The sequence below is a fragment of the Falco rusticolus genome, chromosome 6, assembly GCF_015220075.1.
Source record: "Falco rusticolus isolate bFalRus1 chromosome 6, bFalRus1.pri, whole genome shotgun sequence".
NCBI classification, from domain to species: domain Eukaryota; kingdom Metazoa; phylum Chordata; class Aves; order Falconiformes; family Falconidae; genus Falco; species Falco rusticolus.
In genome coordinates this window covers 41013625-41039623 of record NC_051192.1, presented here as the reverse complement: position 1 = coordinate 41039623, position 25999 = coordinate 41013625, and the positions used below count along the sequence as shown (strand labels likewise).

At 43.7% G+C, this 25999-nt stretch overlaps 1 protein-coding gene and 1 long non-coding RNA gene across 2 annotated transcripts in view; both read left to right on the top strand.

The window, feature by feature from the left end:
* The first annotated feature begins 653 nt into the window (after positions 1 to 653).
* Positions 654 to 11663, top strand: LOC119150378. Its single transcript, XR_005105041.1, has 2 exons — positions 654 to 1442; positions 10492 to 11663. It is a non-coding gene; the product is annotated as an uncharacterized LOC119150378 (long non-coding RNA).
* Positions 11664 to 19282: 7619 nt separating this feature from the next.
* The window catches only part of HIVEP2 (HIVEP zinc finger 2), a 126908-nt gene continuing 120191 nt past the window's right edge, over positions 19283 to 25999 (top strand). Inside the window, exon 1 of the mRNA XM_037390919.1 lies at positions 19283 to 19549. The gene's annotated coding sequence lies outside the window, so the exon portion shown is untranslated. The remainder of the gene's footprint in view (positions 19550 to 25999) is intronic.

The window sequence follows — 25999 nt, the reverse complement described above, 5'->3', positions numbered from 1 at the left end:
CTGCGGCGCCCCTGCCCCGGGGGCGGGCCGGCTCCGCGGCCGGCGGGGGTGGTGGCGGCTGCGGGAGCCCGGCCCCGCCCCGCCCCTGGACGTTGCGGGCGCTCATTGGCTGCGGGCGGCCCCGTGAGCGGCGGCGGGGGGAAGTGGCGGCGCGAGCCCCGGGCGGCCGTTAGCCGGCGTGAGGTGGTGGTGGCGGCGGCGGCGGTGGTGGTGGTGCCGTCTGTGGCACGGGCCGCTCTCGGAGAAGGCGCTGCGCCGCGGCGCCAGGCTGTTAAAATAAGTGCATGTGTCTGCGGCAGAGCCCGGGGCGCCGGCGGCGTGCCTACCTGCCCCCGGGGTGGCGGCCAGCCCCGCCGTGCCCCTGTGCTGCGCGGCCCCCTTTAAGCGGCCATGCGCTGAAGTGGTGAGCGAGGGTCGGGGCGGCCGCCCGCCCGCCCAGCGGGCACAGCCGTGCCCGGTTTCGGAGGTGCCGGGCGGGCGCCGCTGGCAGGCAGGTTGCGAAGCCGGGGCCGGCGGCCGCCACGGGGAGCCCTGGCGGTGTATTGTTCTCCCTGACAGATAACGTGATCTTGACCGGGCAGGAGCGAGGGGGCGGAGAAGGGGAGGAAAAAAAAAAAAAAAAAAAAAAAAAGGAAGCGGCGGGCGGGGAGAGGCAGGAGGATCCCGCGTCCTCGGAGGAAATTCTCGGGCCGGGAGGACGCGCGGTTTTGCGCACGGCAAGTCGGGACTGGCTCTCCTGGGAGTTCCCTCGGCGGGGAGGGGGAGGGGGAGCGGCGATCTCCGCCGGCGGGGAGAGGCCGCGGCTTCGCCCTCCGAAGCCCGGCCTCCTCCCTCCCTCCGCGGCCGCACGGCGCACCCCGCCGCCCGCCGCCTCCCCGCCGGCTCGCCGCGCACGCACAGGCAGGGGCGGGCGGCGCCCATCACCCCGCGGCCGGGCGCTGCCGGTCGCGCCCCGCTCGCTCCCCGCCGGCGCGCGGGGGGACCCGGTGACGTCACGGGCGGCGCGCTCCTCGCGCTCGCTCCGCGCTCGCCGCCCTGTAACTTCTGTTCTGGGAAGTGGTGCCAGGAATAGCCCGTCAGAGCCGCCTGCAGCGCGGAGCTCCCTCCCGCCGCGGCCGGGGCGGGCTGCGGCTCCCGGGCCTCCGCCTCTACCCCGTGCAACACCAGCCCCTCCGCCACTGTCAGGGTGATGGTGATGAGCCTTTCCAAAAAGAGGGAGAGAAATGACCTGCCTTAAGATAAATGCGTGAAGCGGGCGCCCCTTGGCCGCTGGAATACCTCTGTCTGGCTTTATATATAAAGAAGCACCGCGAGGCACCTCACTCAAGGCAAGCCCTTAGCAAAGGAGCAACAAGAGCGCCCGGCGGGATCATCATCATCAGCAGCAACAACAACAAGGGCACCGGGAGGGCTTCCCTCCTTCCTCCTCGGTGACTTTCCAGGTGAGCGGCAGCGGCTGTTGCGGGCAGCCCCCTCCTCCCTGCCCCGCCGCTCGTCCCCTGTCAGCGGCACCAGCTGACAGCCGCGCCAAGCCGCCGGCGGGGGGCGGCTGCCGGCGGCGGGGCTCGGGTGCGGGCCGCCGCGGGGCTGGGTTTCGGGCCGCGGCAGAGCGGGCTCTTGCCGAGCTGGGGGGTCTGACGGCCGCGCTCCCGGTGCCGCCCGAGCAGCTGGCGGCGCGGCCGCCGCCGGGCGCCCCCCGGCCGCGGGGCTGCAGGGGTAAATGGAGGGCGGGCAGGCGGCGGGAGGGCGCCGGCGGGGGAAGCCGGCGGGGCTGTAAAACCGCCGGACCGGTAAGTCACCTCTGTGGCGGCGGCTCCGGGCGCTGGCAGTTACGGGCGCCGGCCCCGGGGCACCGCGGCCGGCGGCCTTTCCCCCGGCCCGGCGCGCCGCTGAGCCGGCGCGGGAGGGGGCCGGGGCCGGGGACAGGCCTTTGTCGGTGACACACCGTTAGGAAATGTGGGGAATACCCAGCTTGTAAGTGTATGCAGATGAGGAGCCGGCTGCCTTGCGTAATCCCCTCCCGTGGCGGGGAATGGGCACGGTCACCCTCGGGGAGAGGCGCCCGCGGGGGGAGGGGGGGAGCGCCCCGACGGGGTTTTCTCCGCTGCCTCCGGCGCCCTGCGGGGGGGAGGGGGGCGCCCTGCGGGGGGGACGCCGCGGGCCACCCGGCGCGGCGGCGGGCAGGGCGCCGGGGGTAGCGGCGGGGGGTGGCGTGTGTGTGGCTCCGGCTGCCAGCACGTCCCCGCGGGAGGCGCCGGGCACAGGGGGTGTTCGTGTGTGCGGGGAGACCCGCCGCCGCGCCGGGGCTGCGTGTGTGTGTGTGTGTGAGTGCGTGTGCGCGCTGCACCGCGGTGACTGTTCCCTGAAGTGGGTGGGACGTTGGCCCGTTCCGGGAATGTTCCATGACGTGTAAACGCCACAGGAAGGGGGTTAACGAGGGGCTCGGCCGGGGCCGCCGCCGGGGCCCTCCTTTCCCCCGCCCGCCGGCGGGGCTGCCGTGGGGGCGGGGGCCGGCGGCGCGGGGGCTGCCGGGGGCACGGTCCCTTATGTAACGCGGGGTGCGTGTGCGGCCGGCGGTGGTTATGTAAGCGGCACGTCCGCGCCTGCCGCATAGGCTATCTCACACCGGCACCGCGCTGCGGGGGCCGGCGGCGGCGGGGGGCAGGCAGGGACGCCGCGGGCTGCCCCGCCGCTGAGGGCAAGCGGCGGCGGCGGGGAAAGCCCCGGTTTAGCCCGGGTGATGCTTCGCAGCCCGCTCCGACCTCCCTGCCAGGGGCGGGCGGGCGGCACGGCCTTCCCTTCCCCTCCGTGCGAGGGAGCCCGGAGCGGCGGGGAGGGAGGTGGTGTCCCTGCTGCAGGTGGTGCCCCGCGGAGCCGCGGGCGGGGAAGCCGACGGGAGGCCCCTTGGCCCGGGGTCGCGGCCGGCCGCCGGCGCACGCCTTGTCTCCGCGGGCAGGCGGCCGGGGCTGGCCCCGGGACAACGATAAACGGCCTCCGAGCTCAATTTCCCAGAAAAAGAGTTCTGTTTTTCTTATTAGCTGGCACTGGTGGTCAGACGTTATTTTGAGATGGTTTGTTGTTGTTTTTTTTTTTTAATCCCCTTCGTATGGTAATTGCAGAAATTAAACTTCCACTCAAACATTAAAGGTTTTCTTTAATGACAATAATTCCTAAGTACCCTTTCAAATTAAACTAATAGAAATACTAATGAGTTTCAGCATAAATATTTAGCTAAATAATTTCCCTATCTCATTTTAAAATGAAGTCAACTTTAATGTAAAACCTGTCTAGTTTTGTACGTTATTAAATGATCCAGAATACATTTTATGCCTACTTAGTCAAATGTGTGTGTGTGTGTGTTTTTTCCTTCCCCTTCCTAATGAACGTCTACTGTGGATTATTCTGAAAGAAGTAAATGAAGTCGTCAGGGTGGCAAAAGCAAACCATTAATCGACAGGTCTGTGTTGTTCTGCTCCGTGGGGCTGTGCGTGCAGACCGTACCTTCTGTTCCGTATTTGTGCAGCTCCTAGCACAAGGGGGCTCTGGTCATCGTTGGGAATTCTGGGGACACCAAGTAATTACTAAATTAAAAGAACTACTGGTCCACCAAGGTAAAAATTCAGTGGGCCCAGTTTTTAAATTCTGTTGTTGTGAGTTACCACTGGCCACCGGAGGAATTTGATCCTTGGTTATGAAGACATGGTGTGGAATCCTCAGTATTTTGATAGTGAAAATGATATGCAGACATGCTAAAAAAGTGCATCTGTTTTTAAAGATAGGAGAGTCTCTGCCTCTTAGGTTTGCAGCATGTGGACATATTTAGATTGATGCACTGTAACCTGGGAGTTGTATTTATTTACAGTTAGATGTTAAATCTTTACTTATCATTGCAGTCAGGAGGTACTTCTGAAAAACTTCAGGTATAGATTATGTGAAACTTTCTTCATTATTTTTTTGCTTTGCATCGTTTCTCAAAAAAATTGTGTTGTGGATTAGACAGAGTGGGTTTTTGCTGTGTGAGTTTGAAAAAGTTCCTCCTGTTGTCTGTAAATTCATTTAAAGTTACTGTGGTTTTCAGCTGTCCAAAGACAGCAGTGATATGGTACAAAGTCTGGGTGTCATTACTTTTGTTGATAGAACAATCTGGATTTTTAATGTTTTATAGCCTCTTACTGTGGTGGCATTCCAGTGTTTTTTGGGCATAGCAGTTATATACATCCTGGCTGAGGTTGCATGTTAAAACATCGCTGCTAGATAAGAATAAAATTGAGCAGCACTTGTCTCGAAGCACAAATGTGGAGGACTTTTAATTGTGTATTTAAGTCCAATTGCGTGGCAACAGTGCAGAACTCTTCTTTACAAAGGCAAGAGTTTTAGATTCTCAAGTGACTAGATTGCCTCATATGTGACATCTATTTACAAACCTTCTTGTTACTATGAAGACAAAACAGAGAGCCATATGCATTTATGCGGTCCTTGCTGAATAATGGTACATGTGTCTCCTTGAATGTTTGGCAGTATAACATGTTTAGTTTATGTGGTGGCACCCTACAAGGCTATTCTTTTTTGACTTTTAACTATTTGTAATACCATTGTCTGGACTCAGTTACATGAGTAAACTTACAACACTGGTCCACATGTTTGTAACTAAGCTGGAGGTTTTAAAAGCAGGACCTTTATTGAGCATTTTGCCAAACTTATTTGTTTATTCATTTATTTAGGTGCTTGTTTTTAAAAGAATTAAGGTAGATTGGATCTAAACAAAGGTGAAAATAGTGAGTACCATTTTTGCATATCCCTCTCATGCTTTTTGAGTCATCGGCAGGGGCAGTTACTGTTACTACTTTTGAAATTTAACTGTATCAGGTGGAGTAATGGGAATATAGGGGCTGTGTGTCTGGCAGAAGTGGTTTGCTTAGCGAACTACTGCAATATTTGCCCATTCAAGAGTAAAATGCTTACTATTTTAAGAGTATTACTGTGGAGTATACAAGTCACACTTATATGACTTGTATTACGAAATATGGCAAGCTGTTTTTCAAATTTGAGTATGATGGGGCTTTGCAATAAGCTGTGGTTGGTCATATTGATAGTTCTCCATCCAGCTCTGTAAGTAGAGCTCAGGAAGTACTACCTGCATGTAGTTCTCACTTGATTCAGCGTAAGAATTCCAGGTAAATTGCCAGAGCTGAGTACTAACTTCCTCTGCCTGTCTTAGGTCTTAACATAAACCAGGCCCAGCAAAAGTTGGTTCTTCATGTGCTGGCCTTCACACAGGGTAAAGAGAGGAAAATGTTTTATCCATCTTACCTCAGTCATTGAGAAGAGGTGAACCTGACAGTGCATGGGTTTAAACTGTTGGTCCTCCTGGCAGGAGGAATACATAATTATTATTAGATCTGATGTGTTAAAGTCTTCAGAAGGAGTTAATTGCTAATACTCTTGGGAGCTCCACAGAAGTGTGGAGTGCAGAGGCTGCATACCTTTGTTATTTGAAGAAAGTCCGATAAGTTATGAGGAAACTGCTTTAAAAATTATTTTATTTAAGGAGGCAGGTTATTTTTTCTTGACATTTCTTAAGCAGCATCTCTGAAGTAGTATGTTACAGATTAAAATAACTATCTTGGAAGTTATTTTGTTTTCTCCTGTAATTTAACTGGTGTGTTTGTTTTTTCCCCCCCTTCAGTAGAAGGAACTATCTAGCAGTTCCTGAAGAAGTGAAGGAACAGCAAGGGGAAGTGTAAGCCAGATGGAAAATGGAGAACAGTATTTTTCATGTTTCAGTCAGTGATTTGGATGCTACATTTAATTAAAGTAGCACAGAATTATCACAAAAGAATGAAAGTTTCAAGCCGGCTGTGCCATTTTCATAGGAAATAGCAGCTTTGTACAGTTTTGTTTCTGTTTTGGGGGCTTCAACACTTTCTATAAGACTTTGCAACAACTATTTATTTCAGCAGGAAATATTAAAAAGCAATTCATTGGGGCCATATTTTTCATTCTCAAATGAAATTAGGACTTGTAAAAGTGCTAGTCTGATAGCCTGAGAGCAAAAATCCATTGTAAATAGAAGTATTAGAAGTTTTTCCATGGTAACCAACTAGTGAGCCCTTACTTGGACCTTAAGAAATCATCAGTGAATTTAAAGAATATGTTAATCTCTGGAAACATCTGAGTTTTGTTTTTTATACCTCTTATTTTAGCATTCTGAGCCTTTGTTAATAAATTAAACAATTTACCCTAACCACTCATTTGTAGTAGGTTGCCCCCAGTAAGATTTGTCTCCAGAAATCTCTCACAAAGCTATGAGCTTGAAAAAGGTGTGAGAGGGTATGGGTAGGGGAAACAGTCTGATATAGTGTTTCCAAATCCCCGATGTCCCAATGTGAAATAATCATAAGATGTCCAAGTGCCTGTCAAATTAAAAGTCTCTTGTTTTTGTTGGTTTTTCTTTTTAATATTGTTGTCTTGTGATTAATTTCTCAGCATAATGAATATGGTCTAAATATAAGAGTTTCTTCTTGCACAGAGGAAATTTTGTGGATTCTGGGTGCTCATTTTCATTTGTCTTTCAGGCGCTTTTTGTTCATCTGCAAAATGGTCACTCTCCGTTCTCTGTATGGCAGGGTAGTAGCAGCAGAGTGTGGACAGCAGCTGTTCATGGTTACAACATTGCTTGTCTTTCTGTATTTCCTTGTTCTGCCCTGGGCATACCTCTTTTACTGTTTCTTGAAACTGCATATTGCCTTTTACTTTTTCATAGATGTATGTATGAGTAAGCAAAAACCTATACGTGGGGTTTGTTCTCCACTTTGGATGGGGAGGGTGTCTCAAGGTATACCTACCAATAAAGGTACCACTTAAATGGTAGTATTCTTAAAGTAATACAGTGTACCAACAAGGATATAATTATCTGATAGAAATTACCCTGGTACATGGTTACGCTGATATGACTAGTTTGTACAGTGATTATATCCATTTTTCTGAGTTTGTCTATGCACATTCTACCTCTGTCAGGGTAAACTTGGTCTCAGCAGAAAATTTATTTCTAAAAATGACATAGAAACCATAAGTATTGTACTAATTTAGTTGGTAATGGGTTTATGGCCACTTCATGCACATGTGGGTTTGTTTTGTTGCACTTCAGTTTGCGTTTAACAGAAAATTATTTTATTGTTTTGTTTTTTTTTCTTGTGATTGACAGTTTTGTCCTAATATGCCTATTGAGTGTGAAAAACGCAACTCTAGTATACAAGAAATTCCATCCTGCACAAAAAGTTGTAAAGAATATCTCTGTTCTTAAAAGTGTAAGTTCACTTCATTGCAACTGAAGTTGTAATAAACTGCTGCAAATCTGACTAAAATGATGTAATTTGTGTAAGCTGTCAAAGGGTGGGGGGAAAGGATGTAGAGTATTTTTTAAAAGACATGCTTTAATTGCTGTGGTGTCATACAGGAAGAACTCAAGGTTGATTATTTCAGCAAGTTTCTTATTTAGATAGTGGTTTATCAGAAATTCCATACAAAGGAAAGCAGTTAGATAATTTGCATGTGTAGTTCAGTTTAATAGCAAAGTGAAAACTACAGGAGCTAAAAGGAATTGAAATTACAGTGTCAGGTGACCTTTAAAAGGTAATGTAGTAAAAAAATATCTTCATAAGAAAATGATCATGAAAAAAAGCAGAAAACCCCCAGATTATTTTCTGTAATTTATGGTGAAGTTTAGACTTTTTTAGGCTGCAGAGGTTGGTGTTGTTGCTGGCATGACTAGCTAACAATCCTCCCTGTGTCCCCAAACTCTTGTGGTGTGCCTGGAATTTTCCTCTGCTGGGCTTGGTGGTGGACTGTCAGAGCTTGGGTGCACTCCTTACCAGGTGATTTATAAATACGGAGTAATAATGGATGTTTTCTATTAAGCAATTTAAAAAGCTGAAAGAAATGTCTAATTACGTGTTGTAGGACATGATACAATTGCAGAGAATTTAGTACAGCAGAATGCTTAATTTTGTTGAAATAATATAATTCAATGAGCACTTTTCCCATAAAGTAATATTTGTGCTTAGGCAGAAAGGAGCTTTATGTTTAGAAAAATCTTAACAGGACAGGATCAGGTTTATCAGAATTAGTATTACAGTGGGATTTTCTTGCATATTGTTTTTTCATTTAAATCAGTTAAATGGCCCAGTCTCTGTATTATGTATTTTGTATTTGTGGTTTGCGTTAAAACAAAACACTTGTAGTGTGTCAAGAAGGAATAACATGAAATATTAACTGAGGTTACCCTTACATGACAACAAGATGTGCCACTATTTAGAGCAAAAAATAGTTTAGACCAAAGGCAGTATTCAACAGAGACTAAGTAGCTGACATCTATTAACAGTCTTCATAGCTCGGTGTAGTTTATTTCAAGTGTAGTCAGTTCACGAAAGTCCTAAAAGTATGTGGAGTTTCATGTTCCTTGTCTCTCAAAGATAGCTAAGTTAGATGGCTCAGCTGGAAAAAAGTATCTTTATTTGCTCTAACTGTTGTCAATGTGTGTGGGGGTTTGAAAGTGATTTTCTTCCTTTCTGTACAAGCATTAGCAACGAAAAAAAGATGCTCTAGAGCATAATACAGGCCCCTGGTTAACTGACTTCTGTGAGTGCTGACAGTGTTAAACTGAGTCCTCTGTGACACCTGTGAACACTGATTCATCCTGAGAGTTTAGTTTCTAAAACTGTTTTGTTAAAGTTACAGAACAGAGAATCGAGTACAGTTCATGATCTTCCATAACAATAGAGATGGACTAATTTTGAGTTTCCCATTTAAAATCAGTTATGCTTATGAACACAGTTTCTGAAGCTACTTATGAAAGGGTTTTTTTCCCCTGCATTTGTCTTAAGATAAAATAATTCTTTAGTGAAAAAGGTACTTATTTTTGGCTGGATGGATATTCATAGACTCCTACCACCAAACTTCCTGTTGTGTTTCAGTCAATAAAAGTTTCTACACTTTGATAAAGGTAGGATTTAACTATGAGCTTTTGAGACCATAAAGTTTGACATCTTGATGCTGTGTGATCTGATAGTCTATTTTGATCACCAGGAGAGGTCATGGTACTAGGCTGTTAGAGTAAAGAGCCTTTAAAATCTTTGTAGAGCTTTTAAATCTTTGCAAGGCTATGTGAATATCATTTCTTCCAACATTCTTAGTAAAACTGTGTCAAACAGAACTTTGAACCTGTTCCGTTATTTTGTGCTTGGTCCTGCAATACTAGCAAAATTTCTTTAAAAGTTAGTGGATGTTTTCACAGTGCTGCTTGGCTGGAATCTTTGTTTTCTTAAGGCTTAAATAATGGATCAGCTGTATATATTTAATTTTGTGAGGTTCAGTTGAATTTTGTTACAGGCTTAGCAAGACGTTACTGATACCTCTGAAGAAATTTATGAGAAGTGGAAGGGTAGGAGTCATTTATATAACATGCTTGAGTAGGAAATTATGTTAGTGAAGTACAAACTCACATGAAGGTGTTTGTTTTAGAGCTAGAGTGATGGCAAATACAGTGTTGCTACCTCTGCAGTTGGTTGGTTTGGTGGCAAAATGTTGAGAGGGAGAGGGCAATGAAGTTGGGCCAGTAAGTTGTCTGTGACGTTTGATATATGTCATATCTTTTTTAGTTTTTTATTCTCTGATTTACTTAATTACTAATTAAAAAAAATACACAAATTGTACTCATCTCTGACCTAATTTATCATAGTGGGTAATGTTAATTATTGGGGAAAAACTTGAGAATCAGCCATGCATTAGTAAAACTACTACATAATTTGGAGTAATTAGTAGGGCAGCTTTGAGTCAGCAATGTTTTTGTAAAGGAGTAAGGTTGTAAGTTGGGACTGGTATACAGTAGTAGGCAGGTTCCAATAACACCTTGCTTTGGCCTAATTAGTTGACAGTACTTTGGTCTGTGACATGTCAGGAGCCAAAAGGATGACAGAGGGTACCTTTGTTTTCTCTGCTTTGTTTTTAGCTCAGGTCACTAATAGCTGGAAATGTAACATCCAGCTGTTCAGTGATTCCATTAAATTAGTTAGTGATTTCTTTGTGGACAGAAATTCATCACTCTGTATGTTGCTCTTAAGAACAGGCTTGGCAGAGAGGTGAGAAGGTAATAGGCAAGGAAATGGAAGCATATCAGATCCTCTAAAACTTGCTCTTTTGGAGCAAGGATAAGGTGTGTTTATGCAGCACCTTGGAAATGCTTGTTTTGCCTCTGGATTGTACAGATTTCAGCATTCAAAGCTGATAAACCTGAACCTTCCATGATGACAGATTGGCCCAGACCCATTCACTTGTAAAAGATGGCATACAAGGAGAACCTCTCCTTTAGTTTTGGTTTGTGTTCTTTGTGATGCTTTCTAAGTGGTGTGTCTGGGGTCTTTGCTTGTTCTACTGTAGTAATGGCAAAGTAGCTTTCAGTTGATATACCCTGACTTTCCTTCCCTTGCTCCCCAGATCACCCTCTGCATGGCAGGAAAGAGAAAGACACATGCGATGATGGAGTTCCTTTACACCCACCTCTCCAAAGCTTCACTTCAGTGTTTTACACAAATGGAGTAACTGTGAGAGAAACCTTTCAATTTTCTTTCTCTCTCACAGCCTTAGTAATTAAAGAAGAAAACAAAGATGCTAAATACACATTTTTGGATGTATGCTGGTTGAGAACGAAGCTTAGAGCAGAAAATAAATAAGATGGGGAGAGGAGGTTTGAATGTGACTGACAGTGGATTATAATTGCCTACAATAAGTTATTTTTATCAGATCAAGTTTCCCTCTAACATTTAGTCCTCAATCCAAAGAATTTTAGTACTACAGCCTTTAAAATCCCTGTTCAATCACAAGTTGTACAAGCATGTCTTGATGAATAATTAAGATCCTATGGACGGCATCATTGGGGATACAGTGGTAGCAACCTGTTTGACATCTCTACAGATAACTGACATGCAGAATACAGTGCCTTGTCTTGCTCAACGCTTGCAGGTATTTCTCTGCACATTTGCTTTGTTGTGATTTAATTTAGTTCCAGTATCATTTGAACCTGGTCAAGAGTTCAACCCACTTAACTAGCAAGCAAGGGAACAAATGAAACCATTTTTGACTGACTCTTTCTCAGTCAAGTAGTTTGTCTGGCAAGACAAGAGTGTAATTAATAGATTTTGTGGTTATTTACAGAGATACGCACTAGAAAACAGAGTGCTGTGCTTCCCAGTTTTGTTACATAATTCAGACAGCCTCACATCCAGATGATGGGATTACACCTGTGTTTTTGTGTCGCCAAAAATGCCCTTTTTTTGGCTCCTGCTTCAGTGTTTTCCCATAGAAATAAACAGATTACACCAGAAAATGGAGGGGTTTTGCTATATTGCATGAGGAAGTATTTGAGTATGCATGTCTATGTATATACCTACACACTTATGTACATTTATGTGATCGTAGCTTTTGCCTCCAGTCATGTTCTGTCTCCTTCACAGTACAGTATACCTGGAATAACTTCAGGAGAACTTGTGGTTGCCGGTCTGGCTTGCTTGTCACAGAGAGAAAGATTTGTCCTAGATTCAATGTAGGTTCAACTTCTGCTATTGTTTACATATATATATATTTTTAAATAAATAAACTTATTTGCATTATTTATGTGTATTAGCATTTATTTCACAAGTTTGTCTATAGATGCATATACACAGCCACATTTTGTTAAACAGGTAAAAAATCATGTTAGTTTTCTCTGATGAACTGCAGTGGTTTCACTTTGGTGTAATGGGTATCAGAATCTGCCCAGGTGATCTTTCTCCAGTGCTATCCACTGTTCCTGGTACGTTGCTGATACGATGATGCCAGCAGAGTCAGTAACTGAGCATGGCCCATTTTATTGCCTGTGACTGATTCAGCCAAGATGATGTCTTGTTGGATCCTGAGGATGTTTGTCTTCTAAGTTGAAGCCCTTTGAATTCCTTTTATATCCTCTTGTTTCTGAAGGACATAATGGTATCACTTTTTGTCTAGTCAGAAGGTTAAAGGATTGTTTCTGAGGCCCTCATTGATGGTGTGTGACAGTCAGCTTGTGGGTGGTGCTTATTAACCCTCACTCTTCTGGTGGGACACCCACTTCAGCACCATAGCTGAACCAGTGATGCCAGGTCTCATGGGTGTAGAAATGTGACCAGAAAGTCAATCCATGAACAGACTACCTGTAAATAGATTGTGTAAATGAAAGATATCATAAAAAACACTTGCATTGTGCCAGCACTTGTTATCTTGTTGCTTGACCTTCACTTCCTCTGGTGTCAAGTACAAAACCATCCTGCCCTCATCTCAGTTTTCTAATCAATGCCTCACAGCTGAGAAGGTGAAACCAAACTGTGCTTGGCACAGCTTGTGTTACTGTGTGAGCTGCCTCATCTCTTGTGAGTAAAATGAAAACCCTGTCATTTTGGATCAAATCCTGACTTCAATAAGTGCAGAATGAGAAGTTGTTACTGGGGTTTTTTTGGTTGTTTTTTTTTTTCATGAGGCCAGGATTTTGCCATCAGCTGTAGATAGGACTTACACTGCTAAAATAGTGCTCCTCGTGACTGTCTCAGCTTAGAAATGGAAACCTTCAGCTTGTGATGTTTGCTTTTCATTGGATATAGTAACACTAGGTGAGAATATTGGAAAAACTGTCTACACGGAAGCAGCCTCTGGATACTTCAGGCAGAGAAGTTATAAAACAAAAGGCACTCTCAACAGAAATGATTGTTACATTGCCAGATGGTATAAAGTAGTTTGGAAAGAAAAAGATATATTATCTACCCCAAGGTGCTTTCATTGTGATTTGAATATAAAATGCACGAAGACTTAGGTACAAGTGTTGGAACCGACAGTGGCTTAGAGCTGTGGTGTTAGCTTTTTTAAAATTTTTTTTTCCTGTAGTTGTAACTAATCTGAGAAAGGAACTTGCTGGGTTCCTGAGGGCATCGTAGTTCCAGCAAGAATTTGTGAGCTTGAAGCTTGGGCTGGACGTTACCTGTCCTGTATGCTTGTTTCCTCAGTAAAATCTCATTATCTGGATTTGGAAGTGCTTACTAAGATGGGAGAAATATGTATTTCATTTCAGTTTGTTGCTGATGGTGTGGTTTTTTTTCCTAATGAGGTCTGATACCTTCTAGTTTCAAGTGGCATAATTACAGAGATTTTTTTTCCTGTTTCTGGTATGGTTCAGCATAAAAAAAAATACAATAAAACAATATTTACAATAGGTTTTCAAAGTTCTAGTGTGATGTTTCATTCTAATGTAACCTACCTGTCCTATGTATCTCCATCTGAAGCTCAGTAGCACTGAACTGAATTGGCTTATCAATGATAACTGGGTTTCTCTCTGCACTTTCCCATTTTTAGATGTAATTTTGAAAGAATTGCACCTGATGGGTTGATTGGAGGGGATATGAGCTATTTTCTTGTTTTAAATACCACAAACAAAAAAGGAAAAGGAAAAAGCCCAGGTCAACCAAAGCTTATGATATGGTTTCAGAATGCATAACCTTGGGCAAAAAGGGCCAGTTATTGGAGTAGTTCTTGAGTAACATAATTGTTTGATAAGGATCCTTGCCTGTTTAAGTTGTTGCTTGTTGGAAACATTCCATTTCTAAATTTGTGCCTTACTGCATACCCTGAGGTATGTGTACAACCCACTGTAATTGCACAGTTTATTATTTTATTAATGAGAGCTGTGATAATGTGTTGGCTCATGAATTCCCTCCAGTCCAGGTATGGTCTCCTAATTGCCCAGGGTTCTGTGATGCCATCATTTGTTCTGGGGATGGTGACAGAGAGCAAAAGCAAAGCTTTTACAAGCATGGTTTAAAGAACTCAGACCTTGCCCTGAAGCCTGTATTTGGTGTGATATTGCAACAAAAAGCTGGAAAGGTAGGATGCTTTTTTAACACACACCTAATGAATAATAATAGAAGTGGCAGAAGTAAATTCTTACTACATAATGCTGAGTACATGAGACTTTGCCAGCTGGAAGGAGAGGGATGCACACCTTAATTGGCCTTCCTAACCATAACAGAGCACCCCTTAGTACTTCTTTGATCTGGGTCTCTCCTGCCTGCCTTTTTGCCTGAGTGGCTGGAAGGCTCGCACTTTATTTGCTGTAAGGCACACAACAGTGAGCAAGCATCTGGCATGCAACAGCAACTCTTATTTTTAATGAGCCTCAGGGGTAGCAGGCATACTAGGGTGCTCATTCCCATGTTCTAGAAACTATTTCTGTGTGCAGATGCTAGATTCATAGTACAAGAGCAGGGAGCAGCACTGGTGGAGGTGTGATCTGTGGAGGAGTAGTTGGGGAAATCCAGTTTACTGTGTCTGTAACTCTGGAGACAAAACTTTGTGGTGTTTTGACATGGCTTTTTACAGGAATCTCAAACAACTGGCACTTGCTCCTCAGCACTGCTTGGCTTTACTGGTACGCTGTAAACCTCTGACCCTGGGTTTGCAAGATCCTGGGAGCTCTCTCAGGACATCGTGGCAGCCCAGGTCCCCCCAGCCTGCAGGACGGCAAGTTCCCACTGAGTGTGTTACAGGTTGTCTCCTTACTGTGGTGGCTGGTATGCTTTTCCACAGCTTCTGAAACTGCTCATTACAGTGCTTGGCTCTTCTACAAGGGCTTTTCGTCTCTGTAGCCCCTGTGGCTTGCTGCAGCATGGTTTTCTGTTGGAACAGATGGTATATTGCGTAGAAAGTTACTGTATTTTTGTATCACTGATGATTATTTATTTCAGTTAGTCTTTTTTTTTTTTTTTTGAAGTGGGCATATAGCATAAGTGCAGAGTTTGGAATCGGTATTGGATTTGCCTTTGATATATTAATCTCTTTATATGTGTGCAGTATTTTACATTGAGTAATGTCTGCTTTCTGAAATTTTAGTGAACAGATTTTCATCGTATGGATTGAAATTAGTTCAAAATACTGTAAAGGAAAGAAGCCTAGGAAAGAAGATCTTTGAAAGGAAAAGCAAGTGTCGTCTTAAACAAGCTCTGTACTCACTGGAGTACAGTTTCATTTTTAAGTCAGTAGATGTGCTTTCTGTATCTAATCTTTGTTTTTTTAATTGATATCATCTGGTCAATTTGAGTGAAAATGCTATTCCCATAAGAAAAATATTTATTCTAAATATTATTGTTGCCTAGGTTCTTGTTGAATTCATGAGATACAGAAGCAGTCAAGCTGATTTAATATTTTTAACATTTTTATAGTGTTTTCTCATTGTTTCCATGAAAGCAATTTCAATAAATATTTTAGTGATTGCTTTTGGTTTCTTGAAATTAGGTTACCTATTGTTGAAAACTGCAGGTTCCTAAACATGAATTTCCGATCTGCTTTGCCTTGGTTAGACATTTGAAATGAAATATTAATACTTGAGCAAGCCCCAAAATAAAGGCTTGCCTTTCCCCTGCTTAGCTTCCAGGACTTAATGTGTCTTGTCCAAGAATCTCCGTAAGTCATTACTTACAAAAGATAGTTAAAATCACCGTGTTTTGGTTCCACTTAGCCGAATAACTTTCATATATTAACTTTTATTTTGTGTGTGTATACATATAATTATATATACAAACATATACATTATCTTACATACACATGCACATACACGAGTGCATGTATGTACATATGCATACATACACCATACATGCCTATATACTCTCACACTATACAGACACTCGTGTACATCTGCAATATATGGGATCATCCCATTTGAAATTGAAGGTTTATGTTTTCATCTTAAACCCGATCCTTACTACATAATCGTAGTAGTGTTTTTCTCTTTGCAACATGGCATTTTTCCAGTAGCTTCTGAACAGGAGGTTGTGCATCCTTATGTTTGGAGACCCCCTGAGGTACGTGGAGGGAGACCAATGCTGAAGGCAGAGCCCTCTGGGGGCAGGAGAGCACAGAACAGGGCAGCAGAGTGTGGTAGATGAGAAGGCAGATGATGGAGAACACTCTAGGAATTTCTGATTGCTGTGACTTCACTGGTGGTTGGATTGTGTCCTTCAGTGGTGGGCAGTCTCTCAGGCTGCTTCTTGTGTACTGTTGCATTTAGGCTGGATACTAGGTTTATGGTGAAAAAGAAGCCCCCCCCCCTTCCCCCTTCTGTTTTCTGCCACATATATTTTGAAGATAAATAATTACCTGTTATCAGGTGTTTGGCAGCTTGGACCTTGTAGTCTTTATTTGCCTTATTTTCCCCATAAGTGTCACAGGATATTTTAATTATCTGTTCATAGGATTGCTTGAGAGACTTCCCTTAGTGATGAGACAGTTCAACAAAAAAATCTCAAGATAATGGCTTTTCCACTTACATTTCTCAAATGTTCCTTCAAATGGAACTGAAAGAATTATAAAAATCTTGTATGTAGTTTAGATTCCCAAGTGATATGATACAGAGGCTTTGTTGTAAGTATTGCACAGATGTGTTGTAAAGGGTAAAAGTGTAACTGAGTTTGTGGGAATCTGTAAAGGTGTTAAATATTTTGTAGGTAGCCAGCTTTTAGCGTGTAAGAGTTGTGTTCCATAAGTATTTGTAGTTAACCAGCTTCTATTTTGGAGTGGAAAAGCACGTGTTTTCATCAGCATACCAAGGGTACTGACAGTGAGGCCAGTTCAGTTTGCATCTGTCCCTTTGCTTTAAATTTTGAACTTTAAATGAATAAAACCAACACAACAGATACAGCTCTTTTAAACATATTGAGGTCATATTTGGATGCAAAGCATACTGCAGAGAACGTACTTTCTCACCTCAAACCATGGCAGAGATGGTTTAATACCGATCTTCAACTGACAGAACAGTAAGATGTAACTACTTGAAGATTAATTCTCAGGACATGGATGGGTGTGTGAAAACACTGCTGTCCCTTATATTCTCTGTTCTTTAACAGGCACTGTATTGCAATAGGCAGCCATATATGTATGAAAAATGTCTACTGCAATACTCTGTGCTGGTGCTGAATGGTTGCATATCTGGGCCGCATGCTATGGTTGTGCCATGTGGTAATTGTCTCAGTACAGTCAAAAGCACCCAAATTGTGGGTGCATTTCTTTAGTTTTAAGGTGTGGTGCTAAAAATAATTGGCCAAGCTTATTCCGAATGGGTGTAGTACTTTATGGTCACATTTCAGAAAACTGAATGGCTTGCTTAGATGCTGTTTAGGATGCTGTGCACAATGGAAGCGTTCTTAGAGTACTCTGAAGGTTTTGTTCCTACTTTCTTTCTCTCAGACTGTCATGGCCTACACCCATCACTGTGTATCATATGGGCTGGATTCTGATCCAGCGCCCACATTTTTAAAAGGCAGATTCTGATTGCTTTACTCCGATTGAGCCAATCCAAACTGTCTTTGGTAAAGTTAATGCTTCTTCAGTTTGGTGCAGAGTTAGAATCTGATTTTCTCCCGCAGATTATGTATTGTGTACTGCAAATTGTTGCCAACACCAAAGACTCATTTGTCTGCTTTTCTAATATTGAAGAGTCCTGATGATTAGTGCCAGACTGACAACCTTCAGGATTAAGCCTTCAAGCTAATGTCAGAACAAGAGGCAGCAGAGGTATCTTCATGGTAACTGGGCAGTGAATCTTCAAGATAAGCTGTCTTTGAAAAATTTACCTCTAAAAGAAAGGGTAGAAAACAACAAAACTAGTTCATGTTTTTAAAAGTATATCCAAAATGTTTAGTTTATAAATAATTAAAAATACTATCTTTGACCTTCTTTTAGTAAAATGAGCAGTTTTGGCAAGCCGGTGGTGTTGCATATGTCCCGTGAAATACATGATTTATTATGAGTCCTGGATACAAACGTGGATCCCTAGTTTCAGCTCTGAATTACTAGAGCTGAAAGGCTGGCTTCAGTTCCCGGTGTGACCACAGGGTGGTTATTGCAGAAACGTGGCAAAAATACTCTTCAACTACTGATGGCGGTATGAGATGAAAATGCAGAAAAGCATTTTCCAAACTCTTTGTAACCTTCTAAATTGAATTTTGTTGAATTAAGTCCCTCTATTTGAAAATCAGCATCTATCAAGTAGAGCACTGCTACCCAAGCAGTCTTAGTCAGTGTACAGTGGAAAAGTCTAGTGTCCTGGACACCAGAGGTTGTTGCTGGGACTGACTGTATTTATCACTGTGTTTTGACATGTTGTTCAGAGACTAACTAAAATGGGTCTAGAATGTGTCTCATGAGTGAGAGTGTACTGTAAGCCCGTGCATCCCTCTGTTCCAGGGGAGGATCAGCTATAACCAAACCATTTCCTATGGATTGTTGCTCAGATTGCTTTTTAGAGCTTCCAGTGGGTGGAGACTCTGAAACCTCCTGGGTAGTCTCATTTGCATTCCTAATGATGCTTTCCATTAAGAAAGTCTTTCTAGTTTTTAACTTAAGAAGGTAGCATGGTGGGTAGAGTGGCAATCCAGGTTCTCCCTACACTTGCCAGGTAAATATACTGATGATTTACTTAGAGTCAGATGGACAAAATGCTGAACTCCCACTGCCACTTTACTTTTTTCCTTGAGCTGGGCCCTTATCTGCTTCAGAAAGGCAGGGACGAAATTGGAAAGAAGCATCTGTATTCACTTTGCTGGATTGTCAGCCATATCTGACAAGGGAATCCTGTAGTTTTACACTCCGCTTGTGCCCCAGATGCATTCACAAAACATGTTCTACTCAATGGGATCCAAAAATATGTAAGACTTGATTTCCAGATGCTTGGAGAAGTATAGGCTGTAGCGAGAGCTTTGTGCATTTCTATATTGTAGTGATATTCTTACACAAGCTGTAGAAGAAAAACAAGAGCAGCATGGCTCCTGAGCAAATGTTGTTTCTAGTCACATACAATCCTTTGCAGCTGAGCCTGGTAACACGCTGCTTAGCTGTTTTGCTATGCAAGTGCAGAGAACGCTGTTAGCAATAAAGCCACTGCTGGTTTCTCCTCCAAAACCTCCCTCCTTGCAGTGCATTGGAAATGACTGAACTTTGGCCCTCAATCTGCTGACACCCTGAGGGAGTGTAAATGTAATGACGTCTTTGCTTGTTTCAGCTGCACAACAGGAAACGCTCATGGCCTCCCCTTCTTCCTGCTCTGAGAAAGTGCTGCCTTTTTAATTTTTTTTTTTTTAATATTTTTTTTTCTCTCCCTTCCCCTGCAGTCGAGCAGGCTGAGACCTAGTTTCAGGTCTGGGCTCGGCAGCCAGCCGGTGCTCGCACAGGGCCCCCATTGCTGCTGCCTCTTCTCCGGGGCAGCCAGTCGCCTCTGTATTGCTCTGCTGTGGTGGTGATGCTAGAAATATGAGCATTTTGATTTTTATGGGGGTTTTTTTCCACCTGGAGAAGTGACTGAGAAGAGAATACAGTTATGTGGCAATGGCTTGCTCCAGGGAGCATGTCACTGGATACAGCTCAGCTGCAAAGACCAGGATGGTCAGGTGATGACTTGCCTTGGGGAGACCACATCACTTGCATAATATAGAGGACACACTGTCAGGTGGGCATTGAGGGATCCTGGAATGTGGTCCCAATAGTGCTGAATAATGCTGAATATACAGGGCCTGAACAGATTTCTTTGCTTTGCTGTAATACAGAAGCTTGCTTCTTGCAGAGAGCATTGACAGGAAACCTGTTTAACCCTCTCCGGCTGCTGCTTTTACACTTCGTAACCAAAACAGGGGCATGAGTAGGAACGGTTATCTGAGAAACATGAGCATTTTGCAGCTAACTCGAGGAGAATTTCGTCTCATCAAAGTCATCCAAAACATTAAAGCAATACTGCGTTCTTGCAAGTGAAATTGATTCAATATTCAACTGTAATTCTCTAATGGTTTGGGGGGGCGGGTCACTCTCAAAATGCATATGCACTAGGGATTTTGCATCTTGTGGCATGAGAAAAAGCACTGAGTAGTCTAGAGTACAGTATCTTGAATTTGAAAGATTTAATTAACTTTGAATGTAAACAGTGCTGGTGCAGTTGCTTATTCATTTGTTTAATGTTGCATAGGCATATTATCAGGGGAGCAGCTTTTGACTGTGTTCTGTAAGAAGCAAGTTCTGGATTTACTTCATTAATCTATCACACTACCTAGCTAAATAACTTGTTTTTAACAAGCTGGAGTTATGTAATGTGAATCGTGCCTGGTAAGATGCTTGTACGCAGGGCAAAGCAAGATAGGCAAAGAAATAATGGCACTCAACCTTTTGTGGAATAGGATATGACTGGGTTTTGAAATAAATACTGTGTGTCGATACTCTCAGCCATACAGACAAGGTCTAGCTATTCATTGTGAGGATGTGTCTTAAAATAAAGTCTTGGGTTGGGAATGTTTAACAGACAGAAGAGTGAATTTGCTCAGGCATGTGCAGTCCTTGGAGGATTTTGTATATATGCATGCCAAATTCCACCCCTCACTCCTCACACCCCCCCACCCCCCCCACCCCCCCTGTTGTTTTCCCTTTGAAAAAGCACTGTAGAATAATAAATGGGAAAATTCTCTTAAATGGGACTGACTTCACATATAAAAGAGAATAACTTGATGAGCTGTGATTGCCCCTGTAAAGTGTCATGTAAATCTCTTCTTCTAAATCTGCCCCTATAGGGTCATTAGGCATGTATACAATACAACAGTCCTCTGTCTCAAGAGAGTTTACAGCCAGCTTATGGAAAGGGGAAGCAAGAGATTATATGAATGAATTAGAATAAAAGCAATTGATTTTAAGTTAAATCTTCCTTTAATAATATTTCCTTGAGAATTTTCATTGCTGTTATTCAGTCCTGATCTTCAAAGTCATGCAGAGTTGTTAATCCTGGGATGACTTTTTGCTTTAGTGGCATGGATACAAATATTAAATAATGTTAGGAAATAAAAGTGTGAGGATAACAGGTCTTTAGGAAAGGAGTGGGAATAATGACTTCTTGGAAAGAAATGGTTTAAACTGCTCCCGAATTTCCCTTCAGACTGTCCTACTCACTCTCATTTTGACCAAATAAAGTCTGTATTCTTCCTTCCTTCATGCATAAATTCAATAGCTGTAGTCTGTGGCGTAGGGCTATTAACTGCTGTATTTTGAGATTTTATTGTTACCAACAACAAATATTCAAAAATGAGTGCTGATATTTATGGTCATCTCTTATATACTACCATATGTGCACAGTGGCAGATTATGCATTGGTACAGACAACAGCTGAGATGTTATAATAAGAAACAGTTACATCTGTAAGCTGCTTCTGTAGCTATAGCACCGTTTCTGATAGCAGCATGGAGAGGAGGAGATGAGCAAGCACAGACGGAAACATGTATTTTCTCACACGAGGCCATTCAGGTCATGGCCAAGGGATGTCAAAAAGGCACTGTAAGGAAGTAGACAGTGTTGCTCTCAGTATGTCCTTATTTTCCAAACAAATGCAGGATTTCTTTTGGACTGTCCATGCAACATCCTTCAGAAGGAACTTGCTTTTTTATGAAAACTTACAAGAAATTTCAGTGTTCAGGAGAATTTTCATTTATTATACTGGATTGAGTTAGTTCTGTGTCGTCATGTGTTACTGGTACAGCTGCAGAAGCTTGGAGCTGGGGGTCTGCGTAGTGGCATGTGAGGACACCAAGGTCTTGTAGGTGGAGAAAGATCTTTTCCTGAATCTGCATGATGATAACCAAATACAGGGTTCAACAAATGCTTGTATTTGTATCATCTCCAGTACTCTTTACTTCAGACTCTGTAGTGGTTTTTGGCTAACTAAAGTTATGTTCTTTCTGCAACTCCATAATTTTCTTAATGCAGATGAATGTTATGTAAGGACGTCATAAAATTGTTGAAATATTTGTGCACACTATCAATAGTAGCAGGGGCTCAATTTTCTGATGTGGTTATTTAGGAGGGTTTGAGTGTACTTTACTTGAATTTCCCTTACTCTTTTTGATGAGAAGTCCTTGTGGTTTTGTTAAGAGCTGAGACTTGTAAGGTCAGGGGTAGGTGGGAGCACTGTGGGGCCCATGGGGAGCGTTCACCCCACGTTTCTGTAGAGCCTATGAGATGGGCATAGCTGCAAGGGGGGTTGTGGCTGCCTGCTGCATTGTGTTACGGTGAAAGCCTGTGCACCTTTGCTGGGGTGTGAACAGGGGTGTCCTGAGGGCTGCCGGGGTGTGAGCTGTGGCTGTGTGAGCACAGGCTGGAGCCATGGCAGGTGGGCACAGCTGGGCTCAGCTGGGCTCAGTGCCTGTGAGTAGCGAGGGTTGCTCGCCATCATGGGCTGGCCTTTATTTCTGGTGGAATTTCTGTTGAAATAAGCGTGATCTGAGTGAGCAGAGTAGGGCAAGTATGTGGCTGCCAGATGAAAGACAGTAATTGCCACGAGTGTCACTGATGCATGGGCAGGAAGGGGATGTATCTGTGTGTGTGCAGGTGATGGCTTGGTCAGGAGTAAACTCTCACATCCTGAGGTCCTCGAATAGATCTTCAGAGGTTAGTAGTCCTGGTCATAAGGCTCCGCAGAGAGGGATTCTTGCCCTGCAGGTTGCTATACACAATTGTTACGTCCCCCTTGATTTGTTAAAAGCCCATGTGTCTTGTTGTTCAAATCCTTAAGTGTCTTCAGGTTATTGAGTTGTTCCCATATTGCAGCAAAACTTGAAATAATTACCAACTCAGATTCACCATTTCTGCCAGTTAAAAAAAGGTGAAATTTAATTTACACTAATTATTTAACTACATAAGATGCTCAGCGTGAAAATGACTAGGTGCAAATTAAGATTAAATAAGTAAAGGAGAAAAATATGCTGTGCATTATTTTTCATATTTAATGTTCTGTTTGTATTTCATTACCAGTCCATCTGCAAGAAGACTTCTTTTAGCAGATTGAAGCATTTTTTCAAGAAAAAAACACAGTGTACAGTTAGACTAATAAAACCAAAATTTTAGTCTGAATAGATTAAGATGGGAGAGTTTTAATAAAATCTTCTCATTATTGCAGGCTTACTTTCTCAACTCTGGTTACACTATGTGTATGGTATAATCTTTAGAGCTGTGCAGTGGCCATGCTTTCTCCAGGTTGTGTTGCTGAAACACATTTTGTAGCCTCCCCAAAGCCATTGTGTGTGTGAAATCAGCCTCTAGGTAATACTGAAATTCATATAATGCATAACCTGAGTGGGTTACATGGTCTTGGCTTCTTGTCACAGGAATGGATTTGAGAGTGTTCCCCTGTAGTTGTGCTTGCTGCAGTCCTGCTACCCCACAGCCTGTCCCCTGTGAACGTGCCGTTGCTTTGGGAGCAACGGATCATGAGTCATGGTGGCTCTGCTGTTTGCGGGGATGAGAAGTAAAAGCTTTTGTGTTATTGTAGACAAGACTAGCGGTGGGGGTGGGTTGAATGCGCTGCCAGTCTTACCAAGGTGAATTCAACACCGTAGCAGTGTTGCCATGGTACGTTTTTTTGGAAGCACCAATACCATACAACACCCTTCTGTATTGTAGAGAACTTGTTTCACCATCCAAAAATGTGTGTGCTGTCTTTCTTTACCTCAGCTGACCCTGGCTTTGAACCTTCCCAAACTTTGGCGATGTCTGGAGCGAGACTGCTTTGTGAATGGAATTTGTTTTTCTAAGTGCGGCATGAAAGATTTGGTTTATCTGCATAGAGCATGCTTGCTCAAGCAGTTGCTTTCCACGGTGCAGCGCTTGTAGATTAAAATCCTTTGTTGTGGTCATGCCAGTTCAGTTCCTTCTGCAGCAAGTCCATTTTGCTTGCAAGTGTGCTGCAGTAAGGTGCCTGGTTTCATTAGTGAGAAAGAAATTTTTTTCGTTTCCGCTGATGTGTCATTCTTGTGGATTCAAAATGGTAATGACAATTTTGTGTAACCATTTTTCAAAGATACTTTGAAAACTGGAATAACACTCCATGCTTCAATGTATATTTTATTTCACCTGTAAAACTGCTTTTACTGCATGCGTTTGCACTTGGAACTTGAACACTTTGCATCAAAACTAGAAGTGTCATATGTATGGAGTAGGTCATTTATGGTGACATATTTTACTGTCTGTGATGTGTGGTCACACAAGCTCAACAGTACGCAGCTGACTTGATATATTTACTTTATTCTCTACCTAAGGAAATACGGTCTAGTGACTAGTAGGCTAGGCGGGAACTTAATACCCATAGGTTCAGTTCCTGGTTCTGCTGCACAGTTCATGAGTTTAGGGTAAGATTCACAACACCTTACTGATTTTCATGTGAATTATATTCATAAATATGACTTAGGCATAAAAATACCATTATTGTGCAGTATTCTCTTTATGTCAGTTCCACTTCCTTATTTTATGGAGATATCCTGTAGACAGATGCTGTGTTCTGCTGTCAGTCCATAGGGAGCCAATAGGAGTTTTGTGCTAAAACTGTGGGATTTGAACCTTATTTTTTTTTTTTTCATTTGTGTATCTGTTTTTAAGTGCCCACTCTCAGAGTGATCAGTTGTTGTGCTATTTACTATGACCACGTCTGCTCATAGTATTTATGCTGTTAAAGGTCATACAGGTCATTGCAGAAGTCAGGGTACCCGCTGCTTTGGAGTCCAGTTCTGTCTCCTAAAGAACGAAAATAGCCTGGCTAAGGTACAGTCAGCAGCTAAGGCATTAGCGAAGGGCAGAATGCATAGACCTGGATCCAATTGTTGAATGCTGTGTTTAGAAAAAGAAAGAGTTAAATTTCCTCCCAAACAAACTGGTAAAATTCAAGGTGGAAATCTGTAAATTTTTTTTTTATAATTGACGTTGTATTGCAGTGAGTGTTAGAGTGAGTACCAGCTTTGCAGAGCAGAGGGAAGAGGTACTTCTGTTGAGTGGGTACATGCAGAACCTGCCAGTTTTAAGAGTAAAGCTGTATGCAACTGTGAAAGTTGTGTTTTGAAGTACCCGGGCAGTTCAAAGGGTAACTGCCAAAGCGACGGCTTAAGACAGCTGCTGGGAGCACTACAAAATGTTTCGGGGTCTACAAGGGACACGAGTGCTTCCTAAACCAGCAGAGTGCCTGCAGGGACACTCGGCCTCACCTGCGCTAAACCTTTGGGAGGTGTGAATCAGCTCGCTGTCACTGGCAGCCCAAAAGTCCCCACAGTTTATGCCAGGTGATGTTGCGTAGTTGCTCTGTTTCCCTCCTGATCCGGGATGTTGTGACTGAGCTCTGTAAATGTCTGTGGGGGAATGGGAGGCGGTGGTGGGAGTGTTGAGGAGACCTGCGGATGGGGCTGGTTTTATACTACGTGTAACCTTTACCACACCCACTCGTTAGCAACGCGCACTTTTCACTGACAGGCATTTCTGAAGAAAATGTTAATCATCATTGCTACGTGCGCAGAGCTGGTAGTCTTTCACAGCCGTGGTCTGGTGGCTGGGAGCGTGCTGTGCCGCAGGACCGTGGTGCCCTGCCCGGGTTGCGGTGGTCAGGGCTGAACCTCACCGGCGAGAGAAGGCAGACCGTGAGCAGCCTTGTCTTCACTCCCTCACTGGTCTTTTTTCCTCCGTTTCCTAGTTTAAGACTTAAACAGGAAGAATTCAAGTAGTTAAAGCGATTAAACTTAATGCTTTTGATACTGCTTGTCTTGTATTTCTCTGTGCTGTCTGTGATGCTTGTGGCCTACTCGGAAGGGTGTCCTGCGTGTTTGCAGTCCTTTCTGCTTGTCGTGTCCTTTGCTGCTTGGGTACCTCCTACATGCAGCTAGGCCCATCTTGGCCAGACTGGTGAGCACATTGCTTAGCAAACAAAGAAGATGCGATGGCAGGTAGAAAATGTAATGTAGAGACCGAGTGAAAAGCGAAGGCCTTGAATACCTGCCAGATGTATCCGGTGCTTGATTAGCAAAATTCCTAAGCGAAACTTTAATTTCGGGCAGATTCCCAAGTCATAGTGAAATTACTGTGTCCTACATGTGCTCCTGAAGTTAAGTATATG